We start from the raw sequence: 27,676 nt of genomic DNA, 5'->3' as shown, positions 1-27,676 counted from the left end.
CCTAGGAGTTTTTGACATAATGTATTTGAAAATACTCAAATGCACAGAAAATAAGTATTTATAATAACAACTAATCAAATAAACATGTTTGAACTCTGGTCTGACAGACACATACAGAAGTGCTTTCCCAGTTTAATGATTTTTTATGTATTGGGAAAGCTGTTGTCACGGCTGCACAATGAAAACAAGTCACACCAGGGGAAATGTTTTCTCTGCTTGGATTGAAGGACTAACACCTTTCACAGAAGAGAGAGGATTGGGTGTGAAGCTTGAAACTGAGGTTGACAGCCAGTCATAGAAAGGGAGTGTGTACAGTGAAAGGAGAGTTGCATCCTCTCCTCCCATTTTCTCTCTCCCTCCATCTTTCTCCCTCCCTTTCTCTCTCCCCATAATGTTGACTTGAGGAAAATGTATTCCTGGAACACGAAGGGCAGCATCCCAGTGTTTCTCCCCTCCTCTGTGTGTGTGTGTGTGTGTGTGTGTGTGTGTGTGTGTGTGTGTGTGTGTGTGTGTGTGTGTTTGTCAGGGCTTCCGTTAGGAGAATGTGGTGCCGGACAACGTGACCGGAGAAGATTCTAATTTACCGGTCATTTAAGAAATGTACCGGACCCAAATCCATTGGGTGCATACCCATGGTGCTCAGAATGACATAAATCACATTTAGATTATGGTAAGGCATCTTAACAGAACATGAAACTCATGTAATGAAGCAGCCAATAAAACATCATTTTCAAACATTTGCCAAAATGCAATTTGCGGGAAATCCCCATTCTAAACAGCACACCTGGAAAAACATAATTTTAAACAGCACACCTTATAGCGGTTCCATGTGTGACAGAGATGAACATTTCTGTTTGAAACTTAGAAAAAGGGGGAATCCAAAGATACAACAACCAGGATAGGTTGCTGATATGACTAGGATTGTGCCTTTGGCTTCTGGACAATAAAATAAAGTTGATATGAAAAACAGTAGAACATGAGAGAAATGGCATAACTCTGGATCCAATAAGGAAGTTATATAATTACTCCTGTCCATACAGAAATAAATAAAATCATGCATTATACTTCACCAGAAACCATGACTTAGCTACAGAGGAATCCACGGTCCTTAGCTTCTTTTAAAAAATAGATGTGGATTGCTTAAAATCACAAACTCGTAGGCCTATGCCTATTTGGGAGGCCCGCAGTCTGGGCAGTGCGCGTGGCAATAGGCCTAGTTGCTTATTGAGTTAGGGCTGTCAGTGAAAAGATCTAAAATATGTTTGAAGATAATGTGTCTTGAGTATAATTTAAACTTTTGAGACAAGAAGGGGAGGGGTGTGTGGTGAAGATATGGGCGAGTCTCTCTCCAGAAGGACTCAGCTGTCTCCCATCAATTCTTGCGCATTCATTGTTTCATTGTGTGAGTTGTTTGCCCTTTGATTTTTTAAAATCAATTCCCCATTACATATGTCACCAGTAGTAAATATATCGTTAATCCCCGTCATCTGGTTACATTCATTTCTGTTAATGCCAATGATGTATATACTGTAATCCCTGGATTGCTGATGCAATATATTGGCCAATGAGACGATTGACGCCACCGGTTGGCTATATTGGCACACCTCAGAAAAGCAGTCCTCCATAGGAATGAATGGAATTCTACAGTATTTCAATTAAATGTTTAAAGGACAGAATTACATGTCTAAGGATTTCTCTGTTGTAGTGGGGACAGTAATTATACTTTAAGGAAACTGTTTCTATATATTTTAAAATGTTAAATGTTTACATTTAGCTCACATAATATAATTTAAAAAGTATGCATTTAGGTGTCTGTAATAGAATAAATGTAGACATTAATAAATGCATTTGCCGAGCCTCCAAAGTATTTTTTACAATGGTGAGGGAGTGCCAAGATGGTGGCGCCGTGGCTTCTAAACAGCGCCCCCTGTCAGTCATCTAGTGTATATATAAATAATTGGTTAATGTATGTATTAATTACGGTTATTTACAGTTCCCATTCTCAGAGTGGAAACGTGGTTTGCAGAGTTCACAACCTGCTACAATTGTGAGAAACAAGTTTTGGTTTATTTCATAACCATAATTTACCAGATTTGTCTTTTGTTTGGAGTGCTCCATGTAAGCAGTGAGGATGTATCTGGTTTCTCTGTCCTGATAATGTTGAGGGAGCGTGTGCGTCTGAGCAAGCATAGTGTTTTTTTAACATCCATTGCAAATGATAATACATTAAAACTATAGTTCCTCACAGTAAAAGCTTAACAACAATCTCCCCCTCGATAATCACCAATCCTCAGTGTGAAAGAGCAATTGAAATTATAGGCCTACTGCTGCATTGGCCTATAGGCTATGAGTTCCATGCGCTCATTTCTTTAGCCGCCAATGGATCACGGCGTATCAGTGTGTCCATATGGCAGAGGCTAGTGATCTCGCATTAGTTGAGTTTCAACTTTTAGATTTTTATCATTTTAATCCAGATTTTGCAAAACAAAAACGTTATTATTGAAATGAAACTGTTCTATGAAAATGCACAAATTAAAATCATAATTGGCATGCAGAACAGGAGGATAAATTGTAAGCTTCTCCAAACTTGAAACTCACGCGCCGCCTACGAAGTCTTTTTTAAATAATTGCCTCCACATTAACATGGTCGGATTTTGCCTATAGTCTACTTTGAAGCAAGGTAAAACATGACTCATAATATGAAATTAAACATCCAGGTTTATTATTATTATTATTTAGCAAAAACAAATGAAAATCTGTTCATAAACACCCCCAGGAAGTATATTAATTTTTTATTTTTATTTATTTTTTTACATTTACTGACAACTGAGCACTTACAGTGGCTTGCAAAAGTATTCACCCCGTTGGCATTTTTCCTATTTTGTTACAACCTGTAATTTAAATGTATTTTTATTTGGATTTCATGTAATGGACATAAACAAAATAGTCCAAATTGGTGAAGTGAAATGAAAAAAATAACTTGTTTCAAAAAACTAAAAAACTAAAAAACCAGAAAAGTGGTGTGTGCATATGTATTCACCCCCTTTACTATGAAGCCCCTAAATAAGATCTGGTGCAACCAATTACCTTCAGAAGTCACATAATTAGTTAGATTGCACACAGGTGGACTTTATTTAAGTGTCACATAATCTGTTACATGATCTTAGTATATATACGCCTGTTCTGAAAGGCCCAAGAGTCTGCAACACCACTAAGCAAGGGGCACCACCAAGCAAGCAGCACCATGAAGACCAAGGAGCTCCCCAAACAGGTCAGGGACAAAGTTGTGGAGAAGTACAGATCAGGGTTGGGTTATAAAAAAATATCAGAAACTTTAAAATCCCACGGAGCACCATTAAATCCATTATTAAAAAATGGAAAGGATATGGCACCACAACAAACCTGTCAAGAGAAGGCCGCCCACCAAAACTCACGGACCAGGCAAGGAGGGCATTAATCAGAGAGGCAACAAAGAGACCAAAGATAACCCTGAAGTAGCTGCAAAGCTCCACAGTGGAGATTGGATTATCTGTCCATAGACCACTTTAAGCCGTACACTCCACAGAGCTGGGCTTTAGGGAAGAGTGGCCAGAAAAAAGCCATTGCTTAAAGAAAGTAATAAGCAAACACGTTTGGTGTTCTCCAAAAGGCATGTGGGAGACTCCCCAAACATATTAAAGAAGGTATTCTGGTCAGATGGGACTAAACTTGAGCTTTTTGGCCATCAAGGAAAACACAATGTCTGGGGCAAACCAAACACCTCTCATCACTCCGAGAACCCTATCCCCACAGTGAAGCATGGTGGTGGCAGCATCATGCTGTGGGTATGTTTTTCATCAGGGACTGGTAAACTGGTCAGAATTGAAGGAATGATGGATGGCGCTAAATACAGGGAAATTCTTGAGGGAAACCGGTTTCAGATTTCCAGAGATTTGAGACTAGGACAGAGGTTCACTTTCCAGCAGGACAATGACCGTAAGCATACTGCTAAAGCAACGCTCGAGTGGTTTAAGGGGAAACATTTAAATGCCTTGGAATGGCCTTGTCAAATCCCAGACCTCAATCCAATTGAGAATCTGTGGTATGACTTAAATATGGCTGTACACCAGCAGAGCTTGAAGAATGGGCAAAAATCCCAGTGGCTAGATGTGCCGAGCTTATAGAGACATACCCCAAGAGACTTGTAGCTGTAATCTGCTGCAAAAGGTGGCTCTCTATTGACTTTGGGGGGGTGAATAGTTATGCACGCTCAAGTTCAGTTTTTTTGTCTTGTTTGTTTTACAAAAATATTTTGCATCTTCAAAGTGGTAGGCATGTTGTGTAAATCAAATGATTCAAACCCCCCCAAAAATAAATTTTAATTCCAGGTTGTAAGGCAACAAAATAGGAAAAATGCCAAGGGGTGAATACTTTCGCAAGCCACTGTAGATGTGGTCATTTTCACATTTTTATAAATTCATAGAATGTTTGGGAATTAAAACCAAACCAAATAAAACCAAATACAAATCTGTCTTGTCTATGACTGGGGTCTACGCAGACTGGTGCTCCATTGCTAATCAGAGCTACAGTAGGCCTATATGCAAGTAAGCCATTTGCCACATGGGCCTGCCCTCATTCACTTTGAACTGGACTGTTTGTTTGCAGGCAGTAGCAACAGCGTGACTTTAGATCATTAGAATGCATTCTCCAAAAGCCAGAAAATACACCTTAATGGATTACTGCAAATATGTACTGTAAATATCATGGGAGTCCGCTTACATTTGGGAACTTTACTGTCCTATTGATCAAACAACCATGAATAGGTAGGCTCTCTCCCTCAGTTGCCTATGCACATCAACAAGATCAACAACTAATGCTAGCCAGTGAGAGATGAGCTAAAATCTAATGAGGGAACATTAGATAAACCTTCTCAAACTTTTTCAGCCTAGTTGGCCATCAAAATTGCACTGATGAACGATGGGGAATAGTAGCATGCTCGTCCTTCTGCAGCTTGCCTGCCAATGCATGCTTGTTCCAACCCATGTTTTGACAACTGAATGGGAACTTGCCTGCCAGCCCACCCATTTGATCGATGCCAAATACATTTGATTGACAACTAAAAGATATGGTAACTGTGGATAACAGTTGTTCAAGTGCAGCATAGCTAGCTAGATAGCAAAGTGATTCACATTTCTTGTTAGCTAAACAAATGACACTCGTACTCTAGCTGTAGCCACGGAAAAACGATATGAGGGGAAAAAGTCAGTCACTCACCCACTCCTCCAATGACATGACATTACGTCCTCCAAGCAGCTAGCTAGCTAACATTAGGCTCTGTGTTTGTAGCTTGCTAAATAAATAGCTAGCTACATAGATTGTTTCGCTAGCCCAGGGGTGTCAGACTCAGTCAGCGCACGGGCAATATTGAGAAAAAAACACAACGAATTGGCGGGGCAGACATAGCCTCTGTTTTTACAAAAACACGTGCAACTGTGACCCAAACTGGCCATTGTTTTATTCGAAAAAATTGAACCCTTTATAATGTCCACGTATGTGCATAGCAGATCATGCGAGCAGAGTTGAGCGGTTGAACATCTCGCTTATCGCTCATGGAGCAGTGCTTGCTCACCATGTGCTTTCCTACAGCTCCGCAAAAAAAGGATTTGGAGCAGCAGCAGGAAAAGAACTGCTGCTCCAACTTGACCCTATTCATTAAAATAACAATTTAACCAACATCCATCTATTTTTGTGTCTAACTGAACCTTGTTTTTGAATTATTGAAATCGAACCATATGGGTTTAAATGAAAAGTGTTTGAATAAACATGAAAAGGTGAATGTAAGAGGCGAACATCATTTCAAATAGGCAACACGTCGTATTAAACATCATATAAACACTTTAAATAGGTCAGGAGCCAGACAGGGAGCCTAAGCAAATTATTTAGGCTATATTATTTCATTTATTTCAAGGTTATAGCCTACAAATAAACACATTGTGATGCATTTGCGAGTAAGACACAATATGCTGGTAGGGACATAAAGCCCTCAGCATTTAAACAACATTCCGTTCTTAGAATTAAATACAAATGAAACAAAAAATGACTTATTAGAGCTTTTGAATTCATTTTTAGAAACACGAATTTGTCCAGTCTGTGACTTCAGGCTCATGCGATGGTGCCACTGGGGATGCTAAACACCATTTTGGCCACTCTGGCCAGGCTGGGCAGAGTTGTTTTTTAAACATTTTTCTATAGGTAGGCCTCAAGGTTTTTAGGCAAAATAACCCAATCAAAAAGGAAAGCTCCTTGAACGTGGGAATATGCCAGGCCTATTGTATAGATAATAGAACGAAAATGAACGGAACTTTTAAGAGATCTGATTTTTAGTTTATAAATACTTTGCGACAATGACACACTTAGTTACCTACCCACCTCGTTCCTTTCTTTTAGCATGTGCACGTAACATGCTTTCGGGATACGTGTCTTTTCAGATTCCACAATGGTTATTTATTTGTGAACACTACATCACCGCACTCCCTCTCTTGCTCTTGGTCCTAATCTTTGTAAGTCACCTTGATTTAGCACCTGTGTGTTTCTTTCTGTAAATATTTAGGGAACTTCATGACAGTAGCTAAAGCAAGGGGCTATAGCAGCACACAAGTAGATTACAAATGCATGCTGGGCCGGGCATGGCCTGAGCTCGTGAAGTGAGCGCTACTGGAGCGAAAAAGGCGGAGGCTGGATTTCGAAAAAGGTCGAGTCTGCTCCAGTCAAATTGGGCATGCTCCGCTCTTCAGTCCGCTCTAGCTCCTTTCTGCTCACAAACTCTGGTGCATAAGATGTTGTGTATTTTAACATATTAAAACAAAAGAGATCAATAATATTTGTCCAGCATTTGCTGCTATGTTTTCAGATGTGCATAATATGCTGCGATCCTAATTAAAAAGCATTTAATAACTCCAAATAACAAAAACGTAGCTATAGGTTGTTGTAACATTTACACTTAAAACATGTTTTTCATTTTTTTGCACTGTATGGGTCATTGGTGCATTTCCATGACATAGACTGACCAGGTGAATCCAGTTGAAAGCTATGATCCCTTATTGATATCACTTGTTAAATCCACTTCAATCAGTGTAGATGAAGGGGAGGAGACAGGTTAAAGAAGGATTTTTAAGCCTTGAGACAGTTGAGACATGGATTGTGTATGTGTGCCATTCAGAGGGTGAATTGGCAAGACAAAACAAAAGATTAAATTGCCTTTGAATGGGATATGGTAGTAGGTGCCAGGCGCACCGGTTTGAGTGTGTCAAGAACTGCAACGCAGCTGGGTTTTTCATGCTCAACAGTTTCCCGTGTGAATCAAGAATGGTCCACCACCCAAAGGACATCCAGCTAATTTGACACAACTGTGGGAAGCATTGGGAGTCAACATGGGCCAGCATCCCTATAGAACGCTTTCGACACCTTGTAGAGTGTATATTAAGAATGATAATCAAATCAAATTTATTTGTCACAAACACATGGTTAGCAGATGTTAATGCGAGTGTAGCGAAGTTTGTTCTTTGTTTTGTTTTGTTGACGTTGAGTGTGAGGTTATTTTCCTGATACCACACTCCGAGGGCCCTCACCTCCTCCCTGTAGGCCGTCTCGTCGTTGTTGGTAATCAAGCCTACCACTGTAGTGTCATCCGCAAACTTGATGATTGAGTTGGAGACGTGCATGGCCACGCAGTCATGGGTGAACAGGGATTACAGGAGAGGGCTCAGAACGCACCCTTGTGGATCAGCGGGGTGGAGATCTTGTTACCTACCCTCACCACCTGGGGGCAATCCGTCAGGAAGTCCAGTACCCAGTTGCACAAGGCGGTGTTGAGACCCAGGGTCTCGAGCTTGATGACGAGTTTGGAGGGTACTATGGTGTTAAATGCTGAGCTGTAGTCGATGAACAGCATTCTCACATAGGTATTCCTCTTGTCCAGATGGGTTAGGGCAGTGTGCAGTGTCGTTGAGATTGCATCGTCTGTGGACCTATTTGGGCGGTAAGCAAATTGGAGTGGGTCTAGGGTGTCATGCAGGGTGGAGGTGATATGGTCCTTGACTAGTCTCTCAAAGCACTTCATAATGATGGAAGTGAGTGCTAAGGGGCGGTAGTCATTTAGCTCAGTTACCTTAGCTTTCTTGGGAACAGGGACAATGGGATGCTAGCGAGTGGTGCACGATGTGCCCGTCTCCGGAGCCTGACCAGAAGACCGCTTCATTTCCCTCTTTTACGACGTCGTTGTTTTTGGTCGCAGGCTGGGATCCATTCCGTTGTCCTGGGTGGAAGGCAGAACACAGGATCCGCTTCGGGAAAGTCATATTCCTGGTCCTATTGATGGTGAGTTGACGTTGCTCTTATATTCAGTAGTGCCTCCCGACTGTATGTAATGAAACCTAAGATTACCTGGGGTACCAATGTAAGAAATAACACGTAAAAAAACAAAATACTGCATAGTTTCCTAGGAACGCGAAGCGAGGCGGCCATCTCTGTCGGCACCGGAAGTGTATTCTACATGACCAAAAGTATGTGCTTGTCTCACTCCATTCCAAAATCATGGGCATTAATATGGAGTTGTTCCCCCCTTTGCTGCTATAACAGCCTCCACTGTTCCGAGAAGGCTTTACACTAGATGTTGGAACATTTCTGTGGGGACTTGCTTCTATTCAGCCACAAGAGCATTAATGAGGTGGGGCACTGATGCTGGGCGATTAGGCCTGCCTCGCAGTTGGCGTTCCAATTCCAACCAAAGGTTTTCAAAGGGGTTGAGGTCAGGGCTCTGTGCGGGCCAGTCTAGTTCTTCCACACCGATCTCAACAAACCATTTCTGTATGTACCTCGCTTTGTGCATGGGGGCATTGTCATGCTGAAACAGGAAAAGGCCTTTCCCAAACTGTTGCCAGAAAGTTGGAAGCACAGGATCGTATAGAATGTAATTGTATGCTGTGGCGTTAATATTTCCCTTCACTGGAACTAAGGGGCCTAGCCCGAACCATGAAAAACAGCACCAGACCATTATTCATCCTCCAACAAACTTTAGAGTTGGCAATATGCATTCGTCCTTGGGACTGCCAGATGTAAAGCATGATTCATCACTCTTGAGAATGAGTTTCAACTGCTCCAGAGTCCAATGGCGGCGAGCTTTACACCACTCCAGTCGACACTTGGCATTACACATGGTGATCTTAGGCTTGTGTGCATCTGCTCGCCCATGGAAACCCATTTCAGGAAGCTCCGGAGGAACAGTTCTTGTGCTGACATTGCTTCCAGAGGCAGTTTGGAACTTGGTAGTGAGTGTTTCAACCGAGGACAGGCGGTTTTTAGACACTACGCGCTTCCGTACTTGGCAGTCCCGTTTTGTGAGCTTGTGTGGCCTACCACTTTGTGGCTGAGCCGTTGTTGCTCCTAGACATTTCCACATCACAATAACAGCCCTTACAGTTGACCGGGGCAGCTCTAGCAGGGCAGAAATTTGACAAACTGTCTTGTTGGACAGGTGGCATCCTATGACGGTGCTACGTTGAAAGTCACTGAGCTCTTCAGTGTATTTTTTCATTTTTTATTTATTTAACCTTTTTTTTAACTAGGCAAGTCAGTTAAGAACAAATTCTTACTTACAATGATGGCCTAGGAACTGTGGGTTAACTTCCTTGTTCAGGGGCATAAAGACAGATTTTTACCTTGTCAGCCCAGTAAGGCCATTCTAGTGCCAGTGTTTGTCTATGGAGATTGCATGGCTATGTTCTCAATTTTATACACCTGTCAGCAATGGATGTGGCTGAAATTGCAGAGTCCACTAATATGATGGGGTGTCCACATACTTTTGTATGTAGGGACATGGTTTTATGTGATTACAGAGACTGCTCTCTGTCTGTCGGCCTGTCAGGTGTCCCCTTCCTCTGATGAATGGTTGTAATATGCTCCAAATCACAAGAAGGGACACATTCCTTAATGGCTCTGCTTTTCATAACGCCTACGAGGAGAGGGAAGGTAAGGGTGGGAGGGGGTGTGGATGGAGGGGGAGAAAGTGGGGGAGGAAGAGGAAGGGGATAGGGATTGAGAGAGAGGTAATAAGAGAGAGGAAAAATAAGGAAAAGAGAAAGAAAGAGAACGAGAGGGGGAGAGAGGAAGGGAGAATGTTAATGAATAATTGAAACATGTTCCCTTTTGTCTGTCTAGCCATTCAAGTCAGTAAACAACAAAACAATAGCCTCATTTGAATAATTTCACAAATGGTGTGGCGAGGTGGCAGTTGCTGTCACGGCTTGCTCTGTCTGCATGGTCAGAGGAGAGGGAGAAAGACAGAGAACGAGAGAGAGAGATAGAGAGAAAGACAGAGTGGAAATGAGAGAGAGAGGGATAGAGAGCGAGAAAGAGAAACAAAGACAGAGATGGGATGTTAACTGCTTAATTAACTCAGGAACCACACCTGTGTGGAAGCACCTGCTTTAAATATACGTTGTATTCTTTTAGTGTTTCTTTTATTTTGGCAGTGACCTGTATGTTAGACATGTTCTTTGTTCTTGGTTTTAATATGAACTGTGTAAGGACAGACTTCAAGCTGTAGCTCTGTCTATCGTACACGAATCTCGGTAACCCAGAACTAAAATCTCGATTAAGTTCTTCGGCGGGGACGTGTTGGAAAATATACTAATGCGACTTGCGAAGTCTCCAGAAGGTGTGTGTGTGAGGACTAAGTGGAATTGTCAGTTATATAAAAGCAGAGGGGAACCCAGCAGAGTTCAATGAAATGATTTCATCAACAGTGAGAAAGAAGTCCCTTCCCAACACATTATATACGTTTTTATTTTATATTTTATTTTATTTCACCTTTATTTAACCAGGTAGGCTAGTTACAACTGTGACCCGGCCAAGATAAAGCAAAGCAGTGCGACACAAACAACAACACATGGAGTAAACAAACATACAGTCAATAATACAATAGAAAAAAGTCTATATACAGTGTGTGCAAATGAGATAAGCTAAGGGAGGTAAGGCAATAAATAGGCCATAGTGGCAAAATAGTTACAATTTAGCAATTAAACCCTGGAGTGATAGATGTGCAGAAAATGAATGTGCAAGTAGAGATACTGTGGTGCAAAGGAGCATAAATAAATAAATTGACAGTATGGGGACAAGGTAGTTGGATTGGCTATTTACAAGATGCGCTATGTACAGGTGCAGTGATCTGTGAGCTGCTCTGACAGCAGGTGCTTAAAGTTAGTGAGGGAGATATGAGTCTCCAGCTTCAGTGATTTTTGCAATTCGTTCCAGTCATTGGCAGTAGAGAACTGGAAGGAAAGGCGGCCAATGGAGGAATTGGCTTTGGGGGGGACCAGTAAAATATACCTGCTGGAGCTCGTGCTACGGGTGGGTGCTACTATGTTAACCAGTGAGCTGAGATAAGGCGGAGCTTTACCTAGCAAAGACTTATAGATGACCTGGAGCTATGGGTTTGGCGACGAATATGAAGCGAGGGCCAGCCAACGAGAGCATACAGGTCACAGTAGTGGGTGGTATATGGGGCTTTGGTGACAAAACGGATGACACTGTGATAGACTGCATCCAGTTTGCTGAGTACAGTGTTTGAAGGCTATTTTGTAATTGACATCGCCAAAGTCAACGATCGGTAGGATAGTTAGTTTTACAAGGGTATGTTTGGCAGCATGAGTGAAGGATGCTTTGTTGTGAAATAGGAAGCTGATTCTAGATTTAATTTTGGAATGGAGATGCTTAATGTGAGTCTGGAAGGAGAGTTTACAGTCTAACCAGACACCTAGGTATTTGTAGATGTCCACATATTCTAAGTCAGAACCGTCCAGAGTAGTGATGCTGGATGGGCGGGCAGGTGCTGGTAGTGATCGGTTGAAGAGCATGCATTTAGTTTTACTTGCATTTAAGAGCAGTTGGAGGCCACAGAAGGAGAGTTGTATGGCATTGAAGCTCGTCTAGAGGTTAGTTAGCACAGTGTCCAAAGAGATCACCATTGTTGGTGATCTGTTTGTTAACTTGGCTTTCGAAGACCTTAGAAAGGCAGGGTAGGATAGATATAGGTCTGTAGAAAATCCCTGAAAAGTTGCATGTCGCTGGGGCTGTTCGATGCTATTGCAGATTGCCACAGGATGTTTTTGTGCTGGTCAAGGGCAGCCAGGTCTGGAGTGAGCCACGGGCTATATCTGTTCCCGGTTCTACATTTTTTGAAAGGGCCATGCTTATTGTGAGGAAAGCACAGGAGTCTTCTACTGACGGAATGAGGTCAATATCCTTCCAGGATACCCGGGCCAGGTCTATTAGAAAGGCCTGCTCGCTGAAGTGTTTTAGGGAGCGTTTGACGGTGATGAGGGGTGGTCATTTGACCGCAGACCCATTATGGACACAAGCAATAAGGCAGTGTTCGCTGAGATCCTGGTTGAAGACAGCAGAGGTGTATTTGGAGGGCAGGTTGGTTAGGATGATATCTATGAGGGTACCTGTGCTTACGGATTTGGGGTTGTACCTGGTAGGTTCATTGATCATTTGTGTGAGATTGAGGACATCAAGCTTAGATTGTAGGATGGCCGGGGTGTTAAGCATGGCCCAGTTTAGGTCACCTAACAGCACGAGCTCTGAAGATAGATGGGGGGCAATCAATTCACATATGGTGTTCAGGGCACAGCTGGGGGCAGAGTGTGGTGTATAGCAAGTGGTAATGGTGAGAGACTTGTTTCTGGAAAGGTGGATTTTAAAAGTATAAGTTCAAATTGTTTGGGCACAGACCTGGATAGTACGACAGAACTCTGCAGGCTCTCTCTACAGTAGATTGCAACTCCCCCCCTTTGGCAGTTCTATTTTGTCGGAAAATTGTATAGTTAGGGAGGGAAATTTCAGGGTTTTTGGTGGCCTTCATGAGCCAGGATTCAGACACGGCTAGGACATCCGGGTTGGCACAGTGTGCTAAAGCAGTGAATAGAACAAACTTAGGGAGGAGGCTTCTAATGTTAACATGCATGAAACCAAGGCTTTTACAGTAACAGAAGTCAACAAATGAGATCGCCTGGGGAATGGGAATGGAGCTAGGCACTGCAGGACCTGGATTAACCTCTACATCACCAGAGGAACAGAGGAGGAGTAGGGTAAAAAGGGTTGGCTAAAGGCTATATGAACTGGTCATCTAGTATGTTCGGAACAGAGAGTAGGCGGAGCAGGTTTCTGGGCGAGGTAGAATAGATTCAATGCATAATGTACAGACAAAGTTATGATAGGATGTGAATACGGTGGAGGTAAACCTAGGCATTGAGTGACGATGAGAGAGGTATTGTCTCTAGAGACATCAATTAAACCAGGAGAGGTCACTGCATGTGTGGGAGGTGGGACAAGAGGGTTAGCTGAGGCATATTGAGCAGGGCTGGAGGCTCTACAGTGAAATAAGACAATAATAACTAACCAAAACAGCAATGGACAAGGCACATTGACATTAGGGAGAGGCATGTGTAGCCGAGTGATCATAGGGTTCAGTGAGTAGCTGGGTGGCTGGACACATGGCGATTCAGACAGCTAGAGGGCCGGGGCTAGCAGGCTAGCAGAGGGCCTTAGAGGGACATTGCGACGGAAGAAGTCTGTTGTAGCCCCCTCGTGCGGTTACGTCGGCATACCAGTCGTGATGGATCAGCAGGGGTCCAAACCAATTGCCAAAATAGGTAGAGTAGCCCAAGAAATTGGCTGATGGACCTCTTCAGCCAACAGTTCGGTATGCTCTAGGCAAAGGGTGGCTACTTTGAAGAATCTGAAATATAAAATATATTTTGATTTGTTTAACACTTTTTTGGTTACTACATGATTCCATATGTGTTATTTCATAGTGTTGATGTCTTCACTATTATTCTACAATGTAGAAAATAGTACAAATAAAGAAAAACTCTTGAATGAGTAGGTGTGTCAAACTTTTGACTGGTACTGTATGTATGTGTGTGTGGGAGGGGGACTGAGCAGCCCTATTTTGAAGTCACATTGCTCACCTCAGCTGTGTAGAGGTCTAGAAAAGGTGTCCAAAAAATTGCCTGGATAGACTACTGCACGCACCTATCTCGTGTTCCACTCAACTGTCGAGAAATGCAAAAGAAGATAATTCCCCTGGACCCCGAAATTGAAAACCAGATCAAACAAGCCTCCGCTGCCTTCAGAAAACTCAGACGCAGGGTCTTCCAAAACAGGGATCTCCACCTCCACATCAAGCCGTCTGCATCACCACACTTCTTTACAGCTGTGAAGCCTTTGTCACCTATAGTCGCCATGTCAAGCAACTCGAGCGATTCCACATAGGATGCCTGCAATGCATCATGGGAATCATCTGGCGTGACTGTCTGCCCCATACGGAAATACTTTTTAAGACCAACTGCAGGAGCATGGAGGCCATGGTCACTCAACACACTAGCTCTGGCGCGACCATGTCATTAGAATGCTGTATGGCCAGTTCCACATTGGCCGGCGGTCTGCAGGGGGACAGATGAAGCACTACAAGGACCTGCTGAAAACAGTGCTGAAGAAGTGCAACATCAACCCACAGACCTGGAGGACGCTGCTGGCTCTGCCAGAGCGGTGTACAGAGGTGGGAGGAGGAGAGGAGCACAAAGAGACAGCAAACACAGCTCAGGAGACATACAACCCTCTCTGTCCCCGCTAACACAGACTGGGACATACAACGCTCTCTGTCCCCGCTAACACAGACTGGGACATACAACCCTCTCTGTCCCCGCTAACACAGACTGGGACATACAACCCTCTCTGTCCCCGCTAACACAGACTGGGACATACAACCCTCTCTGTCCCCGCTAACACAGACTGGGACATACAACGCTCTCTGTCCCCGCTAACACAGACTGGGACATACAACCCTCTCTGTCCCCGCTAACACAGACTGGGACATACAACGCTCTCTGTCCCCGCTAACACAGACTGGGACATACAACCCTCTCTGTCCCCGCTAACACAGACTGGGACATACAATCCTCTCTGTCCCCGCTAACACAGACTGGGACATACAACCCTCTCTGTCCCCGCTAACACAGACTGGGACATACAATACTCTCTGTCCCCGCTAACACAGACTGGGACATACAACCCTCTCTGTCCCCGCCAACACAGACTGAGACATACAACCCTCTCTGTCCCCGCTAACCAGAGAGTAAGTGTGTGTGTATGTATGTGTGTGTGTGTGTGTGTGTGTGTAAGAACAGAGAGAACAGCAACAGGCTACTAACTGTGTGTCCAACAGTTGGCCCCCTGAAATACGACCCTCACCTCATCCTCTCCTCTGGCTACATGCCAAGAGGCAGAGCACAAGTGGGCGTAATATGAGGAGTGTGTTTGTGGGTGTTTAACTATACAAGAAGTTAGTCCCCACAAGTTCAACTGCTATTTCTAGGGGGTTTAGTGTTAGGGTTAGAATTAGGTTTAGGGTTAGGGTTAGAATTAGGTTTAGGGTTAGGCGCTAGGATTCGTTTTAGGGTTAGGAGCTAGGGTTAAGGTTAAGGTTAGGTTTTCGAGTTAGGTTTAGGGTTAGGGTTAGGGGTTAGGGAAAATAGGATTTTGAATGGGACTGAATTGTGTGTCCCCACACGGTTAGTTGTACTGTGTATGTGTATGAGAGAGAGTGAGAGAGAGGGGAGGGACAGAGAGAGAGTGAGAGAGAGGGGGAAGGGACAGAGAGAGGCAAAGAGAGGGATTGAAACAGAGGAAGAGATAATCAAATAGAAAAAGAGGGATAGAGAGAACCAGGTTGAAGACATAGTGGTGTTAGAGTGAACCGGAGAGTAAGCAAGTCAAAAAGAGAGGTTTATAGAAGGATTGTACCAAATTAAAGGGCTGTCTCTGTCTCTGTCTGTCTGTCTCTGTCTGTCTGTCTGTCTGTCTGTCTGTCTGTCTGTCTGTCTGTCTGTCTGTCTGTCTGTCTGTCTGTCTGTCTGTCTGTCTGTCTGTCTGTCTGTCTCACACTGTATGTCTCTCGCTCTCTTTGTCTGTCTATCAATTCAATTCAATTCAAGGGATTTATTGGCATGGGAAACATGTGTTAACATTGCCAAAGCAAGTGAGGTAGATAATATATAAAGTGAATATATAAAGTGAAATAAACAATAAAACATTACAAGTAAACATTACACATACAGAAGTTTCAAAACAATAAAGACATTACAAATGTCATATTATAAATATACAGTGTTTTAACAATGTACAAATGGTTAAAGGACACAAGATAAAATAAATAAGCATAAATATGGGTTGTATTTACAATGGTGTTTGTTCTTCACTGGTTGCCCTTTTCTCGTGGCAACAGGTCACAAATCTTGCTGCTGTGATGGAACACTGTGGAATTTCACCCAGTAGATATGGGAGTTTATCAAAATTGGATTTGTTTTCAAATTCTTTGTGGATCTGTGTAATCTGAGGGAAATATGTCTCTCTAATATGGTCATACATTGGGCAGGAGGTTAGGAAGTGCAGCTCAGTTTCCACCTCATTTTGTGGGCAGTGAGCACATAGCCTGTCTCTTGAGAGCCATGTCTGCCTATGGCGGCCTTTCTCAACAGCAAGGCTATGCTCACTGAGTCTGTACATAGTCAAAGCTTTCCTTAATTTTGGGTCAGTCACAGTGGTCAGGTATTCTGCCACTGTGTACTCTCTGTGTAGGGCCAAATAGTATTCTAGTTTGCTCTGTTTTTTTGTTAATTCTTTCCAATGTGTCAAGTAATTATCTTTTTGTTTTCTCATGATTTGGTTGGGTCTAATTGTGCTGCTGTCCTGGGGCTCTGTAGGGTGTGTTTGTGTTTGTGAACAAAGCCCCAGGACCAGCTTGCTTAGGGGACTCTTCTCCAGGTTCATCTCTCTGTAGGTGATGGCTTTGTTATGGAAGGTTTGGGAATCGCTTCCTTTTAGGTGGTTATAGAATTTAACAGCTCTTTTCTGGATTTTGATAATTAGTGGGTATCGGCATAATTCTGCTCTGCATCCATTATTTGGTGTTCTACGTTGTACACGGAGGATATTTTTGCAGAATTCTGCGTGCAGAGTCTCAATTTGGTGTTTGTCCCATTTTGTGAAGTCTTGGTTGGTGATCGGACCCCAGAGCTCACAACCATAAAGGGCAATGGGCTCTATGACTGATTCAAGTATTTTTAGCCAAATCCTAATTGGTATGTTGAAATTTATGTTCCTTTTGATGGCATAGAATGCCCTTCTTGCCTTATCTCTCAGATCGTTCACAGCTTTGTGGAAGTTACCTGTGGCGCTGATGTTTAGGCCAAGGTATGTATAGTTTTTGTGTGCTCTAGGGCAACAGTGTCTAGATGGAATTTGTATTTGTGGTCCTGGTGACTGGATCATTTTGGAACACCATTATTTTGGTCTTACTGAGATTTACTGTCAGGGCCCAGGTCTGACAGAATCTGTGCATAAGATCTAGGTGCTGCTGTAGGCCCTCCTTGGTTGGTGACAGAAGCACCAGATCTTCAGCAAACAGCTCTGTCTCTCTCTCTCTGTCTATCTCTGTCTCTCAATTCAATTCAATTCAATTCAAGGGCTTTATTGGCATGGGAAACATGTAGCAAGTGAGGTAGACAACATACAAAGTGAATATATAAAGTGAAAAACAACAAAAATTAACAGTAAACATTACACATACAGAAGTTTCAAAACAATAAAGACATTACAAATGTCATATTATAAATATACAGTGTTTTAACAATGTACAAATGGTTAAAGGACACAAGATAAAATAAATAAGCATAAATATGGGTTGTATTTACAATGGTGTTTGTTCTTCACTGGTTGCCCTCTCTCTCTCTCTGTCTATCTCTGTCTCTCTCTCTCTGTCTATCTCTGTCTCTCTCTCTCTGTCTATCTCTGTCTCTCTCTCTGTCTATCTCTGTCTCTCTCTCTCTGTCTATCTCTGTCTCTCTCTCTGTCTATCTCTGTCTCTCTCTCTCTGTCTATCTCTGTCTATCTCTGTCTCTCTCTCTGTCTATCTCTGTCTCTCTCTCTGTCTATCTCTGTCTCTCTCTCTCTGTCTATCTCTGTCTCTCTCTCTCTGTCTATCTCTGTCTCTCTCTCTGTCTATCTCTGTCTCTCTCTGTCTATCTCTGTCTCTCTCTCTCTGTCTATCTCTGTCTCTCTCTCTCTGTCTATCTCTGTCTCTCTCTCTCTGTCTATCTCTGTCTCTCTCTCTCTGTCTATCTCTGTCTCTCTCTCTCTCTCTGTCTATCTCTGTCTCTCTTTGTCTGTCTATCTCTGTCTCTCTCTCTGTCTATCTCTGTCTCTCTCTCTCTGTCTATCTCTGTCTCTCTCTCTGTCTATCTCTGTCTCTCTCTTTCTCTCTCTCTGTCTCTCTCTCTCTCTCTGTCTATCTCTGTCTCTCTTTGTCTGTCTATCTCTGTCTCTCTCTCTGTCTATCTCTGTCTCTCTCTCTCTGTCTATCTCTGTCTCTCTCTCTCTGTCTATCTCTGTCTCCCTCTGAGAGAGAAAGATCGTGTGTGTTTGTTAAAAACAGATCTTTCGGTTCTTCTATCGAATGTGTATCACATTTTGGAAATCAACTAAATGTATTGAATTTATTAGAAAATGAAATAACTTGCCCAAGTTTTGAAAATGACATGAACAGAATGCATCAGTGATTCATATTCTTTGCAACTTTCTGAAGAGGCAACAGCACAGGAAGGCCCCTCTCTGTGTGTGGGGGGTGCGTGCATGTCTACCACTTTGTGTAGCCGTTAGCGATGCTAATGATAACCGTCTTCAGGTAGATTGAAATGTCCTCCCAAAAACCTTCTCAATTAAAAGTTAACTACAAAGTAGCCTACGCCTACCTGGCTGAGTCATGATTATTTTGCAGTCCATTACATGTGAGCTACAGAAACACTGCCAGTGCATGTGTAGCTATACGCAAAAATCTACATCTCTTAGATTTTTCCCAGACCTCAAAAGTGGTCCGCTGATGTTCGAAAACCACAAGAATGCTTAAACCACATCTAATTGAGTTGTTTTTCTATTTAAAAAAGTGTGATATTGAAAACTCTCCCGGCTTTTTTTGTTGTTGCCGTGGTACCGTTTTGGTAGTGAGTATCGTGATACTAAACCTGGTATCATCAACAAGGTCATCATTTGGGTATCGCAACTGTACTTGTGTGTGTGTCTCTGAGTGTCTAAGAGAGAGCAGGGGGGCCGGGAGAGAGGAACCTGCTGCACTCTATTCACTTTGAAAAGTTTCAGATGGCTTTGCTTTCATTCTGTTGGTTTTGACTCTTCTCTATACAATGGGAAACACAAGTTCAACATTTCCATTAAAGGCCCAGTTCAATCAAAATTCTGTTTGCCTGTGTTTTAAATCATATTGTACAACCACTGATGAAGCTGACATTGCTAAAGTGTGAACATTCTACATAGGACCTTCTGATCAGTAGGTTTGCATGGGCGGGGGTTTTGCATTTTCATTGTGTCATCACCATGCGGTAAATTGGTTAATAGACCAATAACAAAGTCAGTTCCAAACCTCTCTGCCAATAACAGCTAGTTTTCAGTTTTCCACTCCCCACAGACAATTCACAGACAGTAGTAGCAAAATTCTTGCGTAAGAAATTCCATCACTTTTTTAACTCTACTGATGGTTTTCTCACAAGAAATGTTGCGTTATATGGCGGTTGTGCGTCATCTGCATACTGCCGGCTAGGGCGCACGTAAAGCCTACATGATGAGATTATTATTATGGACAAAAAAGCAAGATTCTTTTTATTATTTGTCAAGCTACAGCCAAGCAACGATTATCATGTCACCAGAATATGACTCTCGATATTTATTGGAAAGGAGCATCAAGCTCATCACAGTGCACTTTCACCTCCCTGTCATGTTCGTCATAACTTATTTCATCTGTAGTATAATAAATTACATGGTGGAAGGACCACACATGTCATCACGTGACTCCAAGTTTACTTCAATATGATGGTTATTATATCAATATTTGTACATTAGAGCATTTTCACTGACATTTCTCGCATAATTCATTTTGAAGACACAAAAAAAATCCACTTTGTCTAGCATATTTTGTTTAGTCGATATTTTGAAAGTTTACCGAAAAATGTTCCGTTTCCTCCAGACCGGTCATGCCAGTTTTTATCCGACATGTACTTTTTAAATTTTATTTTATTTCACCTTTATTTAACCAGGTAGGCAAGTTGAGAACAAGTTCTCATTTACAATTGCGACCTGGCCAAGATAAAGCATAGCAGTTCGACACATACAACGACACAGAGTTACACGTGGAGTAAAACAAACATACAGTCAATAATACAGTATAAACAAGTCTATATACGATGTGAGCAAATGAGGTGAGATAAGGGAGGTAAAGGCAAAAAAAGGCCATGGTGGCAAAGTAAATACAATAATAGCAAGTAAAACACTGGAATGGTAGATTTGCAATGGAAGAATGTGCAAAGTAGAAATAAAAATAATGGGGTACAAAGGAGCAAAATAAATAAATAAATAAAATACAGTAGGGAAAGAGGTAGTTGTTTGGGCTAAATTATAGGTGGGCTATGTACAGGTGCAGTAATCTGAGCTGCTCTGACAGTTGGTTCTTAAAGCTAGTGAGGGAGATAAGTGTTTCCAGTTTCAGAGATTTTTGTAGTTCGTTCCAGTCATTGGCAGCAGAGAACTGGAAGGAGAGGCGGCCAAAGAAAGAATTGGTTTTGGGGGTGACTAGAGAGATATACCTGCTGGAGCGTGTGCTACAGGTGGGAGATGCTATGGTGACCAGCGAGCTGAGATAAGGGGGGACTTTACCTAGCAGGGTCTTGTAGATGACATGGAGCAAGTGGGTTTGGCGACGAGTATGAAGCGAGGGCCAGCCAACGAGAGCGTACAGGTCGCAATGGTGGGTAGTATATGGGGCTTTGGTGACAAAACGGATTGCACTGTTATAGACTGCATCCAATTTGTTGAGTAGGGTATTGGAGGCTATTTTGGATTGGTAGGATGGTCAGTTTTACAAGGGTATGTTACAAGGGTACATGACATGTACTTTATCCACATGTACTTTACATGACATGTACTTTATCCGCATGTACTTTACATGACATGTACTTTATCCGCATGTACTTTACATGACATGTACTTTATCCGCATGTACTTTACATGACATGTACTTTATCCGCATGTACTTTACATGACATGTACTTTATCCGAAATGTACTTTACATGACATGTGCTTTATCCGACATGTACTTTACATAACATGTACTTTACATCAAGGATCATATCACCTCCACCCTACCTGACACCCTAGACCCACTCCAATTTGCTTACCGCCCCAATTGGTCCACAGACGACGCAATCGCAATCACACTGCACACTGCCCTAACCCATCTGGACAAGAGGAATACCTATGTAAGAATGCTGTTCATCGATTACAGCTCAGCATTTAACACCATAGTACCCTCCAAACTCGTCATTAAGCTCGAGACCCTGGGTCTCAACACCGCCTTGTGCAACTGGGTACTGGACATTCTGACAGGCCTCCCCAGGTGGTGAGGGTAGGAAACAACATCTCCACCCCGCTGATCCTCAACACTGGGGCCCCACAAGGGTGCGTTCTCAGCCCTCTCCTGTACTCCCTGTTCACCCATGACTGCATGGCCATGCACGCCTCCAACTCAATCATCAAGTTTGCAGACGACACTACAGTGGTAGACTTGATTACCAACAACGATGAGACAGTCTACAGGGAGGAGGTGAGGGCCCTCGGAGTGTGGTGTCAGGAAAATAACTTCTCACTCAATGTCAACAAAACAAAGAAGATGATCGTGAACTTCAGGAAACAGCAGAGGGAGCACCCCCCTATCCATATCCATGAGACAGCAGTGGAGAAGGTGGAAAGTTTTAAGTTCCTCGGTGTACACATCACGGACAAACTGAAATGGTCCACCCACACAGACAGCGTGGTGAAGAAGGCGCAGCAGCGCCACTTCAACCTCAGGACGCTGAAGAAATTTGGCTTGTCACCGAAAACACTCACACACTTTTATAGATGCACAATCGAGAGCATCCTGTCGGGCTGTATCACCGCCTGGTATGGCAACTGCTCCGGCCACAACCGTAAGGCTCTCCAGAGGGTAGTGCGGTCTGCACAACGCATCAATGGGGGCAAACTACCTGCTCTCCAGGACACCTACACCACCCGATGTCACAGGAAGGCCCAAAAGATCATCAAGAACAACAACCACCCGAGCCACTGCCTGTTCACCCTGCTATCATCCAGAAGGCGAGGTCAGTACAGGTGCATCAAAGCTGGGGCCGAGAGACTGAAAAACAGCTTCCATCTCAAGGCCATCAGACTGTTAAACAGCCATCACTAACATTGAGTGGCTGCTGCCAACATACTGACTCAAATCTCTAGCCACTTTAATAATAAAAAATTGGATGTAATAAATGTATCACTAGTCACTTTAAACAATGCCACTTTATATAATGTTTACATACCCTACATTACTCATCTCAAATGTATATACTGTACTCTATACCATCTACTGCATCTTGCCTATGCCGCTCAGCCATCGCTTATCCATATATTTATGTGTACATATTCTTATTTATTCCTTTACACTTGTGTGTATAAGGTAGTTGTTGTGAAATTGTTAGATTACTTGTTAGATATTACTGCACGGTCAGAACTAGAAGCACAAGCATTTCGCTACACTCACATTAATATCTGCTAACCATGTGTATGTGACAAATAAAATTGGATTTGATTTGACATGACATGTACTTTGTCCGACATGTACTTTACATGACATACAGTGGGGCAAAAAAGTATTTAGTCAGCCACCAATTGTGCAACTTCTTCCACTTAAAAAGATGAGAGAGGCCTGTAATTTTCATCATAGGTACACTTCAACTATGACATACAAAATGAGAAATAAAATCCAGAAAATCACATTGTAGGATTTTTTAATGAATTTATTTGCAAATTATGGTGGAAAATAATTATTTGGTCACCTACAAACAAGCAAGATCTCTAGCTCTCACAGACATGTAACTTCTTCTTTAAGAGGCTCCTCTGTCCTCCACTCGTTACCTGTATTAATGGCACCTGTTTGAACTTGTTATCAGTATAAAAGACACCTGTCCACAACCTCAAACAGTCACTCTCCAAACTCCACTGTGGCCAAGACCAAAGAGCTGTCAAAGGACACCAGAAACAAAATTGTAGACCTGCACAAGGCTGGGAAGACTGAATCTGCAATAGGTAAGTAGCTTGGTTTGAAGAAATCAACTGTGGGAGCAATTATTAGGAAATGGAAGACATACAATACCACTGAAAATCTCCCTCGATCTGGGGCTCCACGCAAGATCTCACCCCGTGGGGTCAAAATGATCACAAGAACGGTGAGCAAAAATCCCAGAACCACACGGGGGGACCTAGTGAATGACCTGCAGAGAGCTGGGACCAAAGTAACAAAGCCTACCATCAGTAACACACTACGCCGCCAGGGACTCAAATCCTGCAGTGCCAGACGTGTCCCCCTGCTTAAGCCAGTACATGTCCAGGCCCGTCTGCAGTTTGCTAGAGAGCATTTGGATGATCCAGAAGAAGATTAGGAGAATGTCATATGGTCAGATGAAGCCAAAATATAACTTTTTGGTAAAAACACAACTCGTCTTGTTTGGAGGACAAAGAATGCTGAGTTGCATCCAAAGAACACCATACCTACTGTGAAGATTGGGGGTGGAAACATCATGCTTTGGGGCTGTTTTTCTGCAAAGGGACCAGGACGACTGATCCATGTAAAGGAAAGAATGGGGCCATGTATCATGAGATTTTGAGTGAAAACCTCCTTCCATCAGCAAGGGCATTGAAGATGAAACGTGGCTGGGTCTTTCAGCATGACAATGATCCCGGGCAACGAAGGAGTGGCTTCGTAAGACGCATTTCAAGGTCCTGGAGTGGCCTAGCCAGTCTCCAGATCTCAACCCCATAGAAAATCTTTGGATGGAGTTGAAAGTCCGTGTTGCCCAGCAACAACCCCAAAACATCACTGCTCTAGAGGAGATCTGCATGGAAGAATGGGCCAAAATACCTTGTGAAGACTTACAGAAAACGTTTGACCTCTGTCATTGCCAACAAAGTGTATATAACAAAGTATTGAGATAAACTTTTGTTATTGACCAAATACTTATTTTCCACCATAATTTGCAAATAAATTCATTAAAAATCCTACAATGTGATTTTCTGGATTTTTTTTCTCCATTTTGTGTGTCATATTGGAAGTGTACCTATGATGAAAATTACAGGCCTCTCTCATCTTTTTAAGTGGGAGAACTTGCACAATATGTGGCTGACTAAATACTTTTTTGCCCCACTGTATGCTTTACATGACATGTACTTCATCCGACATGTACTTTACATGACATGTACTTCAGTGTGTGTGTGTATATGAGTGTGCATGAATGTGTCGTGTGTGTGTGTGTGTGTGTCTGTCTATGTGTACACTGTGGGGTCGGTGCAGTTGTAGGTCTCCAGAAGAGCTGTAGAGACTTGCCAATATTTTCATTCCCTCTGCAGGCATTTCCGCACGCTAACAAAGGCCTCCCCCAAGTGATGAAACCGAGAGGAAGCGACTTTTGTGAACAGCCACAACGGTTCTGGTTTGTGCACTACTGACCTGAGCTGACACGCGCACACACACACTTCCTCTGTGGTCTCTGGTAAAGGAATGATATGTGTGCTGTGCTGTAACGCTAGTCATGATTCTTCAGAGTGCCTGGCTAGTAGAACTGTTAGAAAAATGTCAAATGTTGATACACACACCTCCACAAAAAGCAAGGCCCAATGCAGACGTTTTTATATCAATATCAAATCATGTTGGTTGGCAGCTGGACCTCTTTCGGCATCCCAAATGGCACCCTGTCCCGTATTCATAGGTTGCAAGTTGCATTGCGCCATCGTTATGAACATTCTCTTGAAGACTGCCGATCGACTGAACGTTCTCTTGAAGACTGCCGATCGACTGAACGTTCTCTTGAAGACTGCCGATCGACTGAACGTTCTACTCGCATCTCAATTGATGATTTAGTCCAAAGTTAATTACACTGGCTTGGAATTGCAATGGCATTTATAAAGTAGGCGAATAATTCATGGAAATAACTTTTTTCATCATTGTAATGTCGTCAGATTGACTTCATAATTGGGGAGAGCGAGATTGAGGGGAAAGCCATGGGTTTTAGCAAGCTAACGTTAGCATTGCTAAAACAATCATTGGCCCCGGTTAAGAATGACTGGACTCGACTTTCAGGAGTCACTATGGAGGAGATTTCTTTAGAACGTTCATAACAATGGTGTGAACGAGTGACGGAGGTGCAACCCATGAATGTAGTGCTCTACTTTTGACCAGAGCACTATGTGCCCTGGTCAACAGTAGTACACTATGTAGTGTATAGGGTGTGCACTATGTAGGTAATAGGGTGCCATTTGGGACACATCCTCTTACACACGCTCAGCCCCATGAACACAGTTCTAGCCTTCTGGAGAAAATAACCTCACTAATTACTGGGTCTGACTTTGGTCCTGGCCACAAAGAGGGAGGGAGAGAGGTGGAGGGGGAGGGAGGGAGGGAGGGAGAAAGTGAGATGGAGGGAAGGGAGAAAGAGAGAGAGGGAGGGTAGGAAACAGACCGCATCCGCCTGTGCATTCCTCCATGCTGTGTCATTCCGGTGCAGTGTTTCCCTTATACTGTGGTTTTCTTCCTGCAAGGCGGAGGGAGGAAGGGCCCAGGGCGTCTGATGCTACATCATCTAGGCCCTGCACACACCTAGGCTGGTTAAACCAGACTGAATGCTGCACAGCTCACCATTGTTTCACTCTAGTCTGGTTTAACCAGGCTAGCAGACATCAATGTTTACTATTGTAATCAAGAGCTTGCAGGCGGAAGGCAATAGATTTGGCAGCGGAGCCATGGAGTTACTCAGAGGTGACAAAGGGGGCTGCATTGTGGTCTTGCTGGCATGACTGACTGACTGACTGACTGACTGACTGACTGACTGACTGGCTTGCTGACTTAAGTCCTTGTTTTGAGACGGCTTGTGAGCCATAGCACTGGACCAAATTAAGTCATCACTCTTTATATGAAGTGCCTACTAACATTCTTCAGTTTACTGTAAACAATGGATTGTATCAGTGAAGTATATAGTGCCTTCAGAAAGTATTCACACCCCTTGACGCTTTCGACATTTTGTTGTTTTACAAAGTGGGATTAAAATGGATTTAATTGTAAACAAAACACTGTAATGTCGAAGTGAAAGAAGAATTATAACATTTATTAAACATTAATGAAAAAGAAATACTAGTATATCTTGATTAGATAAGTATTCACCCCCCTGAGTCAATACTTGTTAGAAGCACCTTTGGCAGCGATCTCTCAGTCTTTTGCACACCTGGTTTGTACAATATTGGCCCATCATTTTTTAAATGTATTCTTCAAACTCTGGTTGTTGATCATTGCTCGAAAGCCATTTTCAAGTCTTGCCATAGATTTAGAAGCCGATTTAAGTCAAAACTGTAACTAGGCCACTCAAGAACATTCAATGTCATCTTAGTGAGCAACTCCAGTGTAGACTTGACCTTGTGTTTTAGGTTATTGTCCTGCTGAAAGATGAATTTGTCTCCCATTGTATATTGGAAAGCAGACTGAACCAGGTTTTTCTCTAGGATATTACCTGTGCTTAGCTCTATTTCATTTCTTTAAAAAAATCTAAATCCCTAGTCCTTGCCGATGACAAGCATACCCATAACATGATGCAGCCACCACCATGCTTGAAAATATGAAGAGTGTTACTCAGTGATGTGTTGGATTTGCCACAAACATAATATTTTGTATTCAGGAAAAAAAGTTAATTTCTTTGTCAATGTTTTTGCAGTATCATGTTTTGGAATATTTTTTGTTTTGTACAGGCTTCCTTCTTTTCATTCTGTCATTTAGGTTAGTGTTGTGGAGTAACTACGATGTTGTTGATCCATTCTCAGTTTTCTCCTATCACGTAGGGCTGTGACATTCATGGAATTCCGGATGACGGTTATTGTCCAGCCAAATAACCGCAGTCACCGTTATAACTGTTCAAATAGACGCATTTTCTCTTCTCCCCCGCTCTGGACTGCATGTGTTGCCATAGAGATAGAATGAGTAAAACGGGTGTCCCCTTTCAAGTCCATTATGGCATAATGGGTGGACTGGTGGCCATTGCGAGTGTACCCATGAGAGCAAAGCAGGAAGTGTACTAATTAAATGTTAATTACATTTAGCAGACATGCTTATCCAGAGTGACTTATGTGAGTGCATACATTTTCATACCTTTTTGGTACTCATGCGATAGACTTCTATGTCCTGTGATTTGTTGATTCAACTCAACGGACATTACAAAAAATACATTCCATTGCGTCAGCCACATTAGTTAACATCATTTGAATTAACATTCTACATTACCATAAATTATTGCATCACAATACCAGGCAGCCATTGTGAGTGTACCTATGAGTTTACCAGTCAAATAGATGTGGTAAAGAGGTCAATGGAACGCAGACCATGGGGGATAGAAGAAGAACGCTAGATTGGCTCACATTCAACAAGTCTGATCTAACAAAGTGGACATT

General features: G+C 42.7%; 1 protein-coding gene across 5 annotated transcripts in view; it reads left to right on the top strand.

Annotated features, from left to right (window-relative positions):
• LOC112255941 (zinc finger, MIZ-type containing 1a) overlaps nucleotides 1–27,676 on the top strand; it is a 195,610-nt gene that overhangs the window by 69,057 nt on the left and 98,877 nt on the right. The gene's annotated exons all lie outside the window — the stretch shown is intronic.

Source organism: Oncorhynchus tshawytscha, linkage group LG01 (genome assembly GCF_018296145.1).
Source record: "Oncorhynchus tshawytscha isolate Ot180627B linkage group LG01, Otsh_v2.0, whole genome shotgun sequence".
Classification (NCBI taxonomy): domain Eukaryota; kingdom Metazoa; phylum Chordata; class Actinopteri; order Salmoniformes; family Salmonidae; genus Oncorhynchus; species Oncorhynchus tshawytscha.
The sequence above is the reverse complement of the archived record's forward strand: the minus strand, read 5'-3'. Positions and strand labels throughout refer to the sequence as shown.